Genomic DNA, 12,305 nt, shown 5'->3' on the forward strand with positions numbered 1-12,305 from the left:
CAAAAAAGTTTCAGCTCAATATCTCTATTTTTAAAGAATTTAGCGTGTAGCGGACAGACGGCCGGACTGACGGACGGACATGGCTAGATCGTATTAGATTTTTACGACGATCAAGAAAATATATAATTTGTAGGGTCCGAAATGGATATTTCGATGTGTCGTCCTTCGGTGGTGGGTATAAAAATCAACCAAGTAATGTTCTCAAAATTTTTAGGAGTGAAGATTTCTGGAATCCGTTGTAAATGGTTTCTATATTTAAAAAAAAAAGTAAGGGCGGGCTTATGTCGGACGAAGCCTATATTTTGATGCCCTACACTACATTGGATATGAAGGCTAAGTCGTCGAATTTAAAATTTGCTTAAATCTGATACGTAGAATTTCGATCAAAATCCGTACATATCCGTCATAGTCTAAATCGTTGTGGAAATTTTTGAGTAGATCGATTGATGAATGGGTTAGCAAAGAAGAATCGGGAGACGCATATATATGGGAGCTTTACAACAAATTTCAAAGAAATTCATCGGTCATTAGAAGAGTTATAGGATAACTCTTCTTGAAGATTTGAAAGAATATAAAATTTGAAGAATATCGTTAAACATTATTAAAAATGGGACGAGTTATATATATACTTGCTGATCGACTATGGAAATATGGGGCTCAAATTACCATAACAACTCCCAAATATGACGTATTTGCTCACCAAGACAATTTGGGTCTTAAAGAGAGTGAAACTAAATATTTATAGTTTTTAGGGCCAATACCCCAAACCGGACATATTTGCTGACTTGCAATAAGGAGTTACAATGAGATTTGAAAACGAATTTGATATCCAATTTTGAGGCCAATGGCAATATGGGGTTCAAATAAATGATATATAGATATATGAGGATAAAGCACGTTCCTAACCCAATGGCAATATGGGGTTTAAATAAATAGTAATTGATAGAAGAGCACGATGCTGATATTTTTTCAGGGCCAAATATCTGGGGGACCACCTCTACTCCGAAAATACCCCTAAATCAGATATCATGAGAATATCGGGCTGAAATGAAGTATTTTAAGAATGGAGTACACATCACATGCAAACTTAAATTTGTAGACCAATATAGTTCATATGGGATTCAGATAAAGGCACTTATATTGTTAAACTGTTAGTCAAGATAGCATGGTATTTCACTAAAAGCTCTTTAATTGTCGAAAATAAATATTCTAATGAAAATTTTGTTCCATATAAAGTAAAAGAAGGCTTAGCGGAGCGGGCCCGGGTCAGCTTGTGTATATAAATATTCGATAGCAATACCGGGAGTTATCAGGAAATCCTTTGTGCCTATTTTCGTGTAAATCGGTTAACAAATGACCAATTTATTGCAAATCTGAACCAATTTCTATGAAATTCACCAATAATGTCGAGACTAACAAAATAGAACTATTAGTGCCAAATTTCGTGAGAATCGGTTAACAAATGACGATATAATTGAAATTTTACTTCAAATAGGACTAACATATATATGAGAGCTATATCCAATTCCGAACCGATTTTTTCCAATTTCAATAGGCCCAAACATTGCTTTTGCAAAACTTGAAGACGATCGGATGAAAACTGTACTTTGCACACAAATTAACATGAACAAATGGACAGGTATCGGTATACTTAGAAATGGGTCTAGAGCTATAGACCCATACTTCTGGGTGTTACAAACAAATTCAATCAGTTATAATACCCTATGCCACAGAAGTGGTGTGGGAGGGTGGGCGACGAATGCGCATATTACCCTGAGGAACAGCGAAAGGTCGGTGGGACGGCGAAAATCCTGTGGGGAGGTCCAGATCGTGAAAGGGAGTAAAAAGGAGGTTAGGACTAAGGTAGGGACACAATACCAGACCTGAAGAGTTTTATTGCCGTCAGAGGCACACAAAATCAAAGTTAAACTGACTAAATACGTATTGTACCGTCCACCATAGTTATTTGAATATTAGAAGAGTACCATTATTACACTCAAACAAAAAAAATCATTTTTCAAAGTCCTTTCCATTTTTTTACTCTCCACCATAATTTCGCCATTCCGTTCGTAAACCTAAAAAAACTTCACTGTGAGAGATTTAACAAGTAAAATCGTAAAAGCGGAATCGTGGGAACCCACCATCATGGATTCTGCTAAAAATTTTTACGATATAATTTTAGTCGAAGGGCATAATTTTACTCCACATACGAAAGTTTTGTCAAACCAGCAAAACTAATTCTTCTAAGAACCGAACAAGGATAATCGAGAGACCGGTTTATATGTGAGCTTTATCAGGTTATAGACTGATTTGGACCGTACTTGACACAGTTGTTGGAAGTCGTAACAGAACCCCGCATGAAAAATTTCAGCCAAATCGGACAAAAATTTCCGGGAGATCGGTTTATATGGGAGGTATATCAGATAGACAGACGGACGGACGGACGGACGGACGGACATGGCTTTATCGACTTAGTATGTCGAGACGATCCAGATTACATATACCTTATGGGGTCGCAGATCAATACTTCGAGGTGTAACTAACGGAATGACTAGATTAGTATTCCCATATCCTATAGTGGTGGGTATGAAAACTAGTTGAATTCGGCTGTGCCGAACTTTGATACCCACCATAATGGATAAGTTAACAACTCTACTACCACATCAATGGTGATATGCTGATGGGGGCTGGTCAGGATCATATATGATTCAGGTCCCGAGAACTCTTATGCAAGTCACAGTTTCAGCGAAATCGGGAACAAATCCAATTTTAATGAGATGAAACCCTTAATTGGAAGATCGGCCTATATAGCAGCTATATCTAAATAAAGTCTGGTCTGGACATATGCTGGTAGGATGACGGGTGACTTCATACAAGACAATGTGTCAAATTCTAGCGAAATCGGGTAATAAATGCGGCTTTTATGGGCTCAAGACCCTTCATCGGCAGATCGCTTTATATGGCAGCTATGTCTGAATAAATACCCACTTTAACCATATTAGTGTTGGATGTCGGAACAACTCACTGTTCCTAATTTCATCGATATCGGATAATTACTTTCGAATATTTATTTTCGACAATGAAAGAGCATTTAGTGAAATATCATGCTACGAAAATAGTATATCGCTTGATTAACAGTTTAACAATATAAGTGCCTTTATCAGAATCCCATATGATCTCTATTGGTCTACGAATTTGAGTTGCATGTAAGGTGTACTCCATTCTTAAAATACTTCATTTCAGTCCGCTACTCTCATGATATCTGATTTAGGGGTGTTTTCGGGGGTGAGATAGTCCCTCAGACACTTGGCCCTGAAAAAATATCAGCATCGTGCTCTTCTTTCGAAAACCATTTATTTAAACCCCATATTGCCATTGGTTTAGGGGAGTTTACAGGATGAGGCGTCCCCCAAACACATGGTCCCAAAATTGGTCATCAAATTCGTTTTCTAATCTCAAATACCTTTCAGTAGAGCCACATATTGGCATGGTCGAAACATTTTTTTCCTTTGGGGGTGTTTTGGGGAAGAGGTGATGGCCTAAATACATGGTCCTACATTTGGTTATCAAATTCTTATTCTAAAAATATTCCCAAATACCTTTATTTGAGCCCCATATTGCGATGGTCAATAAAAAAATGCTGTTTGTGGGGTATTTTGGGAAAGGGGTTGACCCCCAAAAATTTGGTTCCGAAAGTGGGTATCAATTCTTGCTTTACCCCCAATTCCTTTCATTTAAGCTCCACATTGACATGGTCGGTAAATATGCCCGATTTAGGGGTGTTTTGGGGATTGGAGTGGTGCCCCAAACACTAAGCCCGGTCTCAAAATTGGATATCAAATTCGTTTTCTAATCTCAAATACCATTCACTTAAGCCCCTTATTTGAAAAGCCAGCAAATATGTCCGGTTTGGGGTATGGGCCCTAAAAACTATGAATATCGAGCTCCACAGTCTTGAAACCCAAATTGTATTGGTGAGCAAATACGTCCTACTTGGGGGTTCCAAATGTTGATGTCTTATTCATGGTCTACTCCCAAATAGCCTTCATTTGAGCCCTATTTTTCCATAGTCGGCAAACATGCCCTGTTTGGGGGTGTTTTGGGGGATGGGCGGCTACTGAGAGACTTGGCTTGGAAAAAAATACATCAGATTCGTGTTCTACTCTAAATTATCTCTCATTTGAGCCTTATGTTGCAATGATCAGCAAATACTTCCAATTTGGGTGGTGCTATGGGGGTGGGTTGGCCCCGTAGACACTCTACCCGAACATTGTTATCAGATTCGTGCTTTACTTCCAAAGACCTTTCATTTAAGCCCCATATTGCTTTGGTCGTAAATTTGTCTTCTTTGGGGGATGTTCTCGGGGATGGGCGGGACCTCAAACACTTGGTCCCACATCTGGATTTTGGGGAAGGGGTGGAGCCCCAGAAACTTTCTCACAAATTTGGATATCAGATTCATATTTTATTCGCATATACCTTTCATTTGAGTCCCATATTGCCATGGTTGGTATATCCCATCCGGAATTTGGATACCAAATACGCCCATCTCCGAGATCTGGCGTTTCTAAAAATTAGGGTAAGGGGGAGGGTGTTTTGCCCGACGTGTTTTGTTATGATATTCAACAACTGTGCCAAGTATGGTTCAAATCGGTTAATAACCTGATATAACTGCCATATAAACCGATCTTGGGTCTTGACTTCTTGAGCCTCTAGAGTGCGCAATTCTCATCCGATTGGAATGAAATTTGGCACGACGAGTTTTGTTATGATATTCAACAACTGTGCCAATCGGCCCATAACCTAATATAGCTGTCATATAAACCGATCTGGAATCTTGACTTCTTGAGTCTCTAAAGGTCGCAATTATTATCCGATTTGCCGGATCGGATCCTCTTATGACCATCAACATACGTTTTTATTATGGTCTAAATCGGTATATAACCCGATACAGCTCCCATATAAATCGATCTCTCTATTTTACTTCTTGAGCCCCAAATGGCGCAATTCTTATTTGAATTGGCTGACATTTTACACAGGTCTCCAACATATAATTTAATTGTGGTCCAAACCGAACCATATCTTGATATCGCTCAAATAGCAAAGCAAATCGTTTCCTATATCCTTTTTTGCCTACGAAGAGATGACGGGAAAAGAACTCGACAAATGCGATCCATGGTGGAGGGTATATATGATTCGGCCCGGCCGAACTTAGCACGCTTTTATTTGTTATATAGAAGAAGATATGGTCCGATATGTGCCATATTCGGTTTGATTATTGGGGCCTTGTACAACTTTCTGTTTCAAATGTCTGCGAAATCGGACAAAAAATGAGGATGTTACGGGCATAATACCCTAAACCGGCTGATCGGTCTATATGGAATCTATATCCAAATATTGTCCGATTTGGCCCCTTTAAGAAGTTAACCAGCATATAGAAAAAATATGAGTCTGAGACAAGGTCGGACAGGCACACGAACGTCGTTAAATCGCCTTAGAATTTTTCGACGATCCGTATGGTGGTGGGTATAAAAAGACACTGATTGACTATAAACAATTAGAGGTTAAGAGGACCCAACAAAAGTTAAATCATATATGTTGTGTCGGGTTAATAAATTCATATTTTATCAGTAACACATCGATATATTGGTCTAAGATCTTATAAAGTATATATGTTTTTGATCGCCATGACATTTTAGTCGATCTAGCCATGGCCGTCCGTCCGTCTGTCCGTTTGTCTGTGGAAAGCAAGCCTACTTTCGAAGGAGTAAAGCTAGGTCCTTGAAATTTCGCACAAATACTTCCTACAAGTGTAGGTCGAATGGGATTGTAAATGGGCCATATCGGTCCATTTTTTTGATATATCTCCCATATTAATTGATCTCCCGATTACACTTCTTAAGCCTCAGGAGAGCGTAATTCTTATCCGATTTGACTGAAGTTTTGTTTTATGACACAAAAAATAGTCTAAAGGCATTACATCGCACGATCAAGGCGGTCAAATACGAAATAAAATGTTCACCGAACTCGCCTCTTAATGAGTCCATTGTTATGCGTGCTATGTGGCATATGGCACCGTCGTGTTGAAACCACCTGTCATGCAAGTCAAGCTCTATCATTTTGTGCAAAAAAAGTTGGATATCATCTCACGGTAGCACTCACCATTCACAGCTACGTTACGATTCGCATCATCTTTGAAGTACGGTCCAATGATGCCACCAGCCCATTAACCGCACCAAACTGTGACTTTTCTGGATGCATTGGTAGCTCTTGCAAAGCTTCTGACTGATCTTCACTCTAAAATCGACAATTCCGCGTTGCCAAAAAGACAATAGCTAAAAAATCACCCTTTACAACTATAAAAACATAAACTTGGTCAACAATTAAACATCAATTGCAAAAAAGTCTATTCTTTGATTCACATTAGTCCATCTCTAACTTTAAAAGTAGAAACCTTGCAGACACTCTTGGTATAATTTTTAATGACTTCAAAAGTTCCCAGTCAGACAGCTGACATATCAATCTTTGAAAACAAAAAGAAAATAAATTTTATATTACCTTAAACGTGACTTTAATATCAAATTGTGGTCTATAAAATTGTTTAACATCTATAATGGTTCTCTTACATTTCTTAACATGCACATACAAATGAAATGTTTATTAAGTAGGTTCTCCTTAATTATCTAACGGTGTTTATCTTTCCTAACAGTATAATTCTTAACATTTCCACACACACTGTTAACTGCAGGTTTAAAGCTGCAGTATTTTTAGGTGATAACAGAAACGCTACAAGTTGTGAAAGAAATCAGCTTTTAACATAAATATGTGGATGTATGATGCTTAAATGGTTATGTTAAGTTTGTGGATGATATGTTAACATAACATAAAAGTACCCTAACAGTTTATGTTAATATTTAGTTGAGAGACAATGATAACATGGTGAACACATGTCGTTAATATGGGTTACAAGTTTTATGTTATCCTTTAAAATTAATTTATTGCTGATGCTGGAATATTTATGAACAAGCAAACTCGTGCCAAGTTCGGCCAGGCCTAATCTTATATACCCTCCACTATGCATAGCATTTGTCAAGATTTTTGGCCGATATCTTTTTATAGAAAATGGATAAGAATTGCTAAGCTATTTCAGCTATACCAAGATATAAACCGATTGGGGCCATACTTTGTTTGGCTGTTGCCCAAGTGGAATTCATTGTGCGAAATTTCAGCCAAATCGGATAAGAATTGTGCCCTATAGTGGCTCAAGTAATAAGGGGGGAGGATGTAGTGTTTATTGACACTTGTTTAAATCTCTGCATGTCATAGTGGGTGTGAAAAAAATTAGCTGGAAGTCCATTCCGGGCGAAATAAGAATTACCTCTATAATGCATTGTCCGGTCCGCTGGCCAATCATATCTGAAAAATATCCTTACATCAGGAATAAGAAGACGAATATCAGACACACCATGAAAGTACCGATAAAACAGCGCCAAACATCCCACATTTTCTACGATGTTTAAGGGAGGCAATGGAGTTGCATACCCTACTGTCTCCAATCAACTCCATCGCTCTCCTCTGTACACGGTCCACGGAATGATTTTGAAGCTCCAGCCCCATACATGTGAGTTTTACTCAATTTTCGGCATTATGATAGTGGTATGGATGTTACGAAGATCTGAAGTAGTGAAGTAATTCTTACACCGTTTAAGGAAGCCTAAGCACTTGAATGCTTCTTTTGACACTTCAAATACATGTTTAGCCCGACGGACATCACTTTGTATTTTCAAGCCCAGAACATTGAGAGCTTCTGATTGCTCAACATCTATACCGTTGATAGACAAAGATGATCGCAATTGGTCAGCGAATCTTTTGTGTGACAACAAACAGCTCTGAGTCTTCTGTGCATTAAAATCTATTGGATTCATTCGTCCCCACTCAGAAATGGCCAGCAAATTTTGGCAGACTGTATTGTCGATAACCCGCCTCCTGTCCTCAATCTCTCGAAGACTTGGTCGAATGAGTACGAATGACAGAGATTACCATCATCCGCATATGAGTAAGTCGTATTCGATGTCTGACTCAACAGATCGTTGAATGAATTAAATTTGATGAATTACAAAAAGAGAAGGAGAAAGGACAGAGCCTTTTGCTTATTTAATGTGAACCGATCTATAACGACTCGTATAGTGCGATGTCTGAGAAAGCTCGAAATAAATCGAACGAAGCCATTACCGACACTAAATGCGACTTGCTTTGATAGCCGTTGACCGTGCCAGACCCTATCAAATGCCTTGGAGATATCCAGGCTAAATCGACTAAGAATGTTAAGACGATCAGAAATATATTTACTTTGTTGGTTCTCAAATCAATATTTCGATATGTTATAAATGGAGTGACGAAATTAGTTTACCCCCATCCTATGGTGGAGGGTATGAACAAAGAAGAATTGTGATAGAAATTGTTTTTCTTAACAGATATTTTTTTTTATTTAGACGAAATAATTTTTGTTTTTAAAATTGTATTAATACAAGTAAAAAGGCATTAAGTTCGGCCGGGCTGAACTTTGTATACCCTCCACCTCGGGTATATATGTAAACTCCCTTTCGTCACAATCCGGTGAATATTGGATAACTTATGCATGGTCTAATAAATATATGTCATTATTCAATTTTATAGAAAACAAGTTAGAGCGTGCTAAGTTCGGCCGGGCCGAATCTTATATACCCTCCACCGTTGATCGCATTTGTTGAGTTCTATGCGCGGTATCTCTTTTTAGACAAACATAGAATATTGCATTAGAACTGTTATGCTATTGGAGCTATATCAAGTTATAGTCCGATTCGGACCATAAATGAATGCTGATTGACATTGTAGAAGTCATTGCGTAATATTTCAGTTCATTCGGATAAGAATTGCGCCTTGTAGGTGCTCAAGAAGCAAAATCGGGAGATAGGTTTATATGGGAGCTATATCAAGCTATTGATCGATTCAGGCCATACTAGACACGTCTGTTGAAGGTCATGAGAGAAGTCCTTGTATAAAATTTCAGCCAAATCGGATGAGAATTGCGCGCTCTATTTGCTCAAGAAGTCAAGATTCCAAATCGGTTTATATGGCAGCTATATCAGGTTCTATATCGATTTACGCCATACTTAGCACAGTTATTGGAAGTCAAAACAAAACACCTCATGCAAAATTTCAGCCAAATCGGATGAGAATTGGACACTCTAGAGGCTCAAGAAGTCAAGGCCCAAGATCGGTTTATATGGCAGCTATATCAGGTTATGGACCGATGTGAATCATACTTGGCACAGTTGTTGAATATCATAACAAAACACGTCGTGCAAAATTTCATTCCAATCGGATGAGAATTGCGCCTTCTAGAGGTTCAAGAAATCAAGACCCAAGATCGGTTTATATTGCAGCTATATCAAAACATGGACCGATATGGCCCATTTGCAATAACAACCGACCTACACTAATAAGCAAAATTTCAAGCGGCTAGCTCTACCCCTTCGGAAGTTAGCGTGCGTCCGATCTGAACCACATTAATGTCGAATATCGAAATGCTCGAAACAATGTATTGTTTTAAATTTCAGCGAAATCGAGTAATATTGGGTTGCCCAAAAAGTAATTGCGGATTTTTTAAAAGAGAGTAAAAGCATTTTTAATAGAACTTAGAATGAACTTTAATTAAACATACTTTTTTTACACTTTTTTTCTAAAGCAAGCTAAAAGTAACAGCTGATAACTGACAGAAGAAAGAATGCAATTACAGAGTCACAAGCTGTGAAAAAATTTATCAACGCCGACTATATGAAAAATCTGCAATTACTTTTTGGGCAACCCAATGAATAATGCATTTATGGGTTTCAGACCCCTCATCGGCAGATCGGTCTTTATGGCAGCTATATCTAAATATAGTTCGATAGTTAAGGTCGGATGTCGAAAGGCTTAAAAAAATTCACTGTTTCAAATTTCCCTTATCGGCAGATCGGTCTACATGACAGCTATATCTAAATATAGTCCGATCTGAACCACATTTAGTTCCGATGTTGGGAGGCCTAAATCTACTCACTCTTTCAAATTGCAGCGAAATCGGATAATATATAAAGCTTTTATGGGATTCAGACACTTTATAGTTAGAACAGTTTATATGGCAGCTGTATCTAAATATAGTTCGAGAAGTAAATAGTTTTAGGCCTTCCATCCGACCTAAATATGGATCAGTATTTAGGTCGGATGTTAGAAGGCCTAAAACTATTTACTTCTGTTTTAAACTGCTTCAAATTTCAGCGAAATCGGAAAAAATAAAGCTTTTATATTGAGAGGCTTAAAATAACTAATTTTTTCAAATTTCAGCGAAATCGGGTAATAAATAAAGCTTTTATTGGTTTCAGACCTTTTAGCGGCTGTTTCAATTTCACTGTTTCAAATTTCAGCGAAATCGGATAAAAAATAAAGCATTTATGGACATTAGGCCCCTTATCGGCAGATCGGTCTATACAACAGCTATATCCAAATATGGTCTGGTTTGGCCTGTTCAATAACTTAACCATCGTGCATCAAAAAGACGTATCTGTGCCAAATTTCAGCTTAATATCTCAATTTTTGAAGGCTGTAGAGTGATTACAACAGACGGACGGAGGGACACACGGACAGACACTCGGAATCGCCTAAGAATTTTAAGACGATCCGAAATATAAATACTTTGTAGGGTCGGAATTGTGCCCTCTAGTGGCTCAAGAAGTCAACACCCGAGATCGGTTTATATGGCAACTATGTCAGGTTATAAACCGATTTCAACCATACTCAACACAGTTGTTGAAAGTCATTACAAAACACTTGGTGCAAAATTTCAGCCAAATCGGATAAAAATTGGCAGCTATACCAAAACATGGACCGATATAGCCCCTTTACAATCCCAACCGACCTGCACAAATTAGAAGTATTTGTGCAAAATTTCAAGCGGCTGGCTTTACTCCTTCGAAAGTTAGCGTGCTTTCGACAGACGGACGGACGCACGGGCGGACAGACGGACATGTCTAAATCGACTTAAAATGTGACGACGAACAAGAATATATGTACTCTATAGGGTCTTAGTCGAATATTTCGAGAAGTTACAAACAGAATGACGAAATTAGTATACCACCATTCTATGGTATTGTATTTTTTTCATAGCCTGTTAATTTGTACAGTTCATAGCCTGTTAATTTGTTGCATTAAACTTAAATCCCAGTTTGATGCTATAAACGAATATTAATCCAAATCCAAAACATAAAGCAATTTTGTGACCAGTCATAACAAGTAAAGTATTTTATTATACCAATTTCCGAACTTACAAAGTGTATATGTTCTTGATCGTCGTAAAATTTTAAGGCGATTTAGTGTTGCCATCAGTGTGTCTGTCCGTACGTCTGACCCTCGGGCTGTTGGCATCATGCTACACCCTATACAAATTGAGATATTCAACAGAAATTTGATTATGTCTTTGAATGGTTAAAATCGGACTGTATTTGGATATAGCAGTCATATGGATCGATCTGACTATTTAGGGTCTAATGCCCGTTTAAGCCACATTTATTTTCCAAACTCGCTGAAATATGAAAGAGTGAGTTGTTTCAAGACTTCCGCTGTCTGTCCAGAATGTTGTCCAGATCGGGCTATAGTTACATATAGCTGCCATATAGCTGCCATTTGTGCTTAAGCCTATAAATGACGCATTTATTACCCGAATTGGTTGAAAGTTGGAACAATAAATTGTTTTAAGACTTCCGATATAGCTATATAGATATAGCTGCCATAAATACCGATCTGCTGAATGAGGGTCTTAAGCTCATAAAAGGTGTACTTTTTATTTGATTTCGCTGTGGTACAGGGTATTATAAGTTTGTGCATTTGTTTGCAACGCTAAGATGTATTCTTGTATTCATGTATTCTTGTGATCAAGGTACATGTCGCATTTATTGTTCGATTGTCTTGAAATTTTGCACATATCACTTTTTTGTCCCAAGGACGAATGCTATTGATTTTGAAAAAAATCGGTTCAGATTTAGATATAGCTCCCATATATATCTTTCATCCGATATGTTTTTTAGGGCTGTAGAAGCTAAATTTTCGTCCAATCTTCATAGAATTTGGCATTGGGTGTTTTATTTCAGGTTTACATATGTGTGCAAAATTTCATAAAAATCGGTCCAGATTTAGGTATAGCTCCGATATATATCTTTCATCCGATATGTTCTTTTTATACTATATAAGCCACAATTTTAGTGTGATCTTTAACAGGCTTTGAGCGAGGTGTT

This window comes from Stomoxys calcitrans, chromosome 1 (assembly GCF_963082655.1).
Source record: "Stomoxys calcitrans chromosome 1, idStoCalc2.1, whole genome shotgun sequence".
Classification (NCBI taxonomy): Eukaryota; Metazoa; Arthropoda; class Insecta; order Diptera; family Muscidae; genus Stomoxys; species Stomoxys calcitrans.